We start from the raw sequence: 6025 nt of genomic DNA on the forward strand, positions 1-6025 counted from the left end.
ATATACAATTTGGTTCAATATACTTGTTGATGTTGATAATCATTGGGGAAAAAGGTTTGGTTTTCTCTCATAACTTCCAACCACAGGTAACTGATGGTTATAGTGATGGTCCAAGCCTTTTACAAAACTACCACTGTCCCACCGTCCCAGCTCCCAAAGAAGTCCACAATCACCACCAGCAGTAATGATTTAGCTCTTTTGATACACTCTCATTTAGTTCATTTTACACACTGCATTATCTGATATCACACTTGCGTGATCACATGTATGTACACACAGCTCTGGAACACGTCCTCACTGACATCAAACATGGTTATGGAGTCACAGATTTTCATGCACAAGCGGAACGTCTGTTTAAACATTTGTCATGAAAATGTTATGCATTGTGTGGCACCCACTGATTCTCCACACTACCCTTGTCCGACGACAGTTGTTCCTTGTGCTGTTCACAGTGGAGCAACATTTGGAGCGTCTCAAGGTGGTGCAAAGCAGAGTTTAGCAAGATGGCCTGTAGGCTGAGTGCCTACTGATGGTGAGCTGGTTGCCATTTTTGGCTTTAAATTGTGGTTGTCCCCTCCTTCCTAGCTTTTTTTTCCCTAAACTTTATTGAAGAGGTGAGTGACCACGTTTTCTACTCATTGCCATCTTGCACTTTAATTCTTGTGTATTCAAGTCTCATCTTGTATAACCCTGTTTTCTTGTATTTGTCCGCATTGTTTACTGTAGATATTTACTGTAGATACATTGCAAAATCGCTCAGTAGTGCGTACTACCTAGGCATAGATGGTGAGTTTGAGTGATTTAACAGTACAGTCCATACCTTGCACCTCACTTTACTCATGTCCCACCAGGATCATCCCACCAGGCCAGATGGAGCCAGAGAGCAGTTGCAATTTGTGGCTAGTGACAAAAAAGGCTAGCATGTTAAGTCTGCTTGTGTGAATTTAGTGGAAAAGTGCAGGTGCAAGTCCAGAGATTGGTGGAGCTCTGCTAAATAAATTAAAGTGTTGAGAGCACCAATAGAAGGTGACCTCGTATGTCCTCGGCCCCCCTATGCGTTCACGTTTGCCTTTCCCACCACCAGATCTTGTCCTCTATTGTCTCAAAGAGTGGTTGTGTGTCACAGTATATAGCTTGTGTCTGTGTGACTTACTTTATGATGCGTTGTGCGTTGCTGTCGGTTATATTTGTGTCACCGTCAGTCAGTTAGTTCTAATCTTTATAGTCATACTGTGACATCATCTGTGGGTGTGTCTTCTTGTTTACAAAATGAGAAAGAAGTAGACAAAGTGATGGAAATTCAATTCCGTCATATATATATTGTTTTCACCATCATTAAAGTCAGTGCATGCTTAATTGTTGGATGGAAACAAATAGAATACTTCCTCTTTTTTGGGTTCCAATATTCTGTTGAGTGTCTTCCAGGTAATCTTGCTGTTGCTGTTGTTGTCCTCTAGCTGTTACATGATTTGGTGGATCCAAGCCTGTTGTGATCCAGCTACTTGCTGTGGTGAGTGTCAGCCACCCTCAACCTCCTTGCCTTGACTCTAATCTAAAGGCAGATGACCTGCTACCTATCTCCCAGTTTGGTTCAATTGTGTTTGATTATGTAGTGATAAACCTTGTTTTATAATAAAATCAGAAAATGTTATTGCATTTATTTCTCAGTACATAGTGTACACAAACCATCACTCTGACCATCAGTTACCTGTGGTTGGAATTGACGAGAGAAAACAAAACTTTTATCGACACCAACAAGTTTGTGTTATTTGGTTTGTTCTGAACGTGCAGATTTTAGCGTCGTGCTCTTGATTCTGAGAAACATTAATGGAGAACCAGATGAGTGTTTTCTCATGTCCGAGAGAGTCAATTATGCGCAGAGTGTTTTTGCCACAAGACTTTCAACTCAGCAGCTGTTGTACTTTTGGCACTTCAACCAGCAAGTGTGCAAATTCTTCTTCCAAAACCACAATCACTTGGCTGGGGAAGGCGTGAACGATGTGCAAGCTGTTGGGAGTAATTTCGTGCCCTCTTGAGAGAGCAGGCGGCCTGGCCATTATGTTGTTGAGCATCTGAGATGAAGCATGGAGCGCTGCTTGTGAGGCTGACCTCTGACCTGCTTTGTGTGTGAAGTGAGTTGTCGGAGACGTTTTAACACTTATTGGTTATTAGGCAACACAATTACGTAAATTACATCACAACTATGATTTATGATGTAAAGAATGTTCTCTGTTGTTTCCCATAGCACCGCAGCAACACCTGCAACATATTCAACGGTTGGTTTCAAGAGACGAAGGAAAGGGACAAAAATGTACTAGATAAGTGGTATGAAGTTCCCTCTATATGCTTATGTTTGAGTCATAATTTTTTTTTTTTTTTTGTACAATATTCTGATATATAAAACATTGGAATGAATCTTACATTGTTATTTATGGGGAAATAAATAACAATAGTCATTCAGAAATACATTAATTGGGTATTATCAGGCATGTAAGTCAAAAAACGTCCTGTAAGAAGTATACAGCCTGGTGAGCCGACAGTACGATCCTAGACAATAATAGAACTGCAGAGGCTGAAGTTCTACACATTGCAGCCCAATGAGTTTCTAGAGCAAAGATTTTTACAAAGCACTGGTTTTGGACAATAGAACAGTGTTTCCACAGAATCAGTAAAGCTTTATTGCCTTTGTCAAGGGAGGGTTTCACAGGAATTTTCTTCGGCGCAATTGTGAAAATAAAAAAAAAAAACATCAAAGAAAAAAATAAAATATATAATTACAATGGAAGTACTTTGAGAGTATGACGAATGAAATAAATTTAGTGTTCATGAGTCTGACCGAGAGGAAGAATCTTGAAGTGAGCGGTCTGGTCGGTGATCCGACCTACACATCCCAAGGTCCTGGAGACATGGCAGCCGACATGCATGATCTGCCGCAGTGTGCACCTGTCCCTGGTGGTGGCACTGGTGTACCACACAGAGATGGAGGAGGTGGCGTTGAAGTTGATGAGGGTGGTGTCGTCTGCAAACTTGAACAGTTGCATCAGGTTCTCCCAATTTATATGCTGTGCAGCCTCCAACGAGGAGTGGCACCGTGAGCTCTTAGGTCCTTCTGGTTCCTATGACCGTAGAGGAAGAGCAAACGAAGTTGACAGGTAGCAAGGAGCCGTTTCAGACTGCTATATTCAACACTGTAGACAGCGTTCGTACCGACTGATTAACTAGTTTGCCTTCATAGGTCCAAAATCAGTCATGATTCCGCTTTTATTTTGTTCCTTTGACTCCCATTTTGTTTCTCCCTCCTTCCTTCCTGTGTTTGTGGCACATGGCTGGAGCCAATCAACCCCTTATCTTCCAAGCTTAAGAACACACCTGGACTCCAGCAACGTGCGCCGCCAGATCAACTCCTTTGCTCCTCCTTGTAAGTTGCTCTGCTCATTGTGTGCGTGTTCTCTTGTTAGACTCTTCTTACATTCTTTCTCCCATTTCGGTGACGCTCTTTGTTTTGGACTCATTCCGTTGTGGACTCTTCCCAGCTTCGGTGATGCTCTGGATTGGTTTTCTGTTTTCTTCTCCTGGTTCGATGACGCCTTTTGTTATGTATTTTTGTATTTTCTTATTAAATAATTGTATTGACTCGCTCCAGCCTCCTGTCACTTTCATCACTGCACTTGGGTCCCTCCTCGCGTGTTGAACCATAACAGAATCAGTGCCTCGGCGCAACGGTTCAACGCCGTCACGGTCATTGAGCTGTCGTCACCAGCTTCCTTCAGCTGTTTTATGGATTAAGCTTGCAAGTTTCTGAATAAATTGAAATATCCCAGCGATTGTGTTTATGTATTCAAGAATGATAGATGTGGAGTATCTGAAGTACATAGTTGAGCTTTTGATCACCAGTGTGAGCCTCGACTGATGCTAATGTGGTGCTAATGTTGACTCCTAAAACCAACAAATCACGTCTTCTAATCTGGGAACTAAGGATCAAAACAACCTGGGTGAAGCACGTTGAAGACAAATCAACACATCTGCAGATCAACATTGTTGCAAGTTACAGCTGATATGTGTTCACCACAGACATTGGCTAAGACCAAGGAGAACACACGCACAACTTCTTAATTGTATGTTAGTTTATTGGACATCATTAGACCCGGATGAGTCCAGGAGTTTACTTCCACTGCGTAGCTGAAGCTCAGGCAGGTGCACATCACCCACTCTGGTCCTAGTCGGGCTACTCTGCTACATGCTATCTTCATCAAGCTATTAACTACATTATCCAGATGGTGTGTTCTGACTCAGAAATGCAAATTTCTCTACAGTACTCGGACTAAGGTGTTGACATGTATTTTTTGTAGTCGGACTAATGCAATCGTTGGGTTTTGTGGGTCATCATGAAACGGTACTCAATGTTTCAGGGTGGACAGGGAAAGGCTCTGGCCCTTCCTGAGCTGTCTGTGAACGTCCTGCTCCAGGATGCAAAGTGCATGGGGGGAGACGATGAGGGATCTGTGGCGCAAATACTTCATGATAGATGGATGCATCTTACTTTCACTATGGTTGCTGCATACTTGCATTTTGAATGTTTTACCGACAAAAACAACCCTGGCAACAACACAAAACATACTTGTGGTTGTGAGAAGCAATAGTATGGATCTCTCCACAAGTCTCAACTAGCTGGGTAGAAAATAAAATACTGACCTTCTGGATCTGGCAGTGATGTTTTGGGGGCTGATTCCAAGTCTGGTCACTTCCCAAAGAAATCATCCTGAGTTTAAGAACCAAGATTCCCGCCAGAATGATGGTCAGGGCAAGAGGCAAAATAAAATAAGGGAAGCCAGTCATGACAGTTCCCCCATCCTCGGAAGCACCACCTGGTGCTTGACCTGCCATGAAGGGGATGTGCATTTAGATGTCAGTCAGGGGAGAAACATCCAGGATAAGTGAGCGGTCTTCTGGACCACATCACATGGGAGCCTTTTCCTCTGTAATGTGTGTCCACAGTCTTGTGAACTATGTGGTCAGAGTGGTCATCAATGATGGCAGGTGGCTTCATCCACTAATCCCCCACCACAGCTTCACAGCATCAGTGGTGGGATTTCTAACCCAATCCACTTCAAAGCGACCAATGAAGCGGCGCAATCGAAAACCTGGTGACACCACTGACTTGTTCCAAACAACCCAAAAACTCCAAACAACGTACAAAAGCTAAGCTAAGTCAAACCTAGAGTGTGTTTATTGACGTCCTCACATGATGTCGTGAACACCCTTCTTCTTCAGTCTGTTGTGCAACTTGTCCAACGATGCATCAGTCAATGACATAACACAACCAACGCTCAAGTTAGGTAACACACCTTTGCATTGTCATGATAAGAAACACACACACACTGATTGTTTTTTAGGACACAGTACTCTGCTCCGACCCAGTGTTGTGTTTCTCCTTCCATTACTGCTGACTAACTCTCAGGCCGAGGCTTGAATGACAGCAGCAGTGTCAGTGGAACCAGACAAATCTGGGCCAGATACACCGGATCCCTGAAACAGAATCGGCTAGTTCTGGAGTTACACATGATGCAGCACCGACTACAAAAAAGTCATGATGGGGATTTTGTGAGGTGAATGGTGGAACATCAACACGGGGCCAGAACCAACAGCGTCTGCCTATAAACACTGCTTGAAGAGTTCAAATGCCATTCATTAAAATATTTTTTAAGCACGAGTGCTTAGAAAAGAACATCAAATCAGAAAGTGCAGACAAACAACGTAGAGATTTCAGTGGGGAGTTTTTTTTTTCCTTTTCAAAACCTGCAGCTGGCTGCAGGTGGTTTCATCAAGCACAGACATTAAATAAGCAAAACAGGTGAATAGTAAAAACAAACAAAGAACAAAGAAAATCCGCCACATTGATTTTATACAGTCCACTTTGGTGATCTGTAATTGGTTCTTAATGTTCTCTACAAACATGCTGCTTTAGCAAATGCAGACTGTTTTTATGGTGCTTGTTTGCTGAGTTCTAAAGCTAATGGATTTTTTG

General features: G+C 42.7%; 1 long non-coding RNA gene across 1 annotated transcript; it reads left to right on the forward strand.

The window, feature by feature from the left end:
* Nucleotides 1–1353: 1353 nt before the first annotated feature.
* On the forward strand, nucleotides 1354–4194 carry LOC128762853 (uncharacterized). Its single transcript, XR_008415586.1, has 4 exons — nucleotides 1354–1510; nucleotides 2045–2132; nucleotides 2246–3418; nucleotides 3534–4194. It is a non-coding gene; the product is annotated as an uncharacterized LOC128762853 (long non-coding RNA).
* Nucleotides 4195–6025: the final 1831 nt, after the last annotated feature.

The sequence above is a fragment of the Synchiropus splendidus genome, chromosome 7, assembly GCF_027744825.2.
Source record: "Synchiropus splendidus isolate RoL2022-P1 chromosome 7, RoL_Sspl_1.0, whole genome shotgun sequence".
Lineage (NCBI taxonomy): Eukaryota > Metazoa > Chordata > Actinopteri > Syngnathiformes > Callionymidae > Synchiropus > Synchiropus splendidus.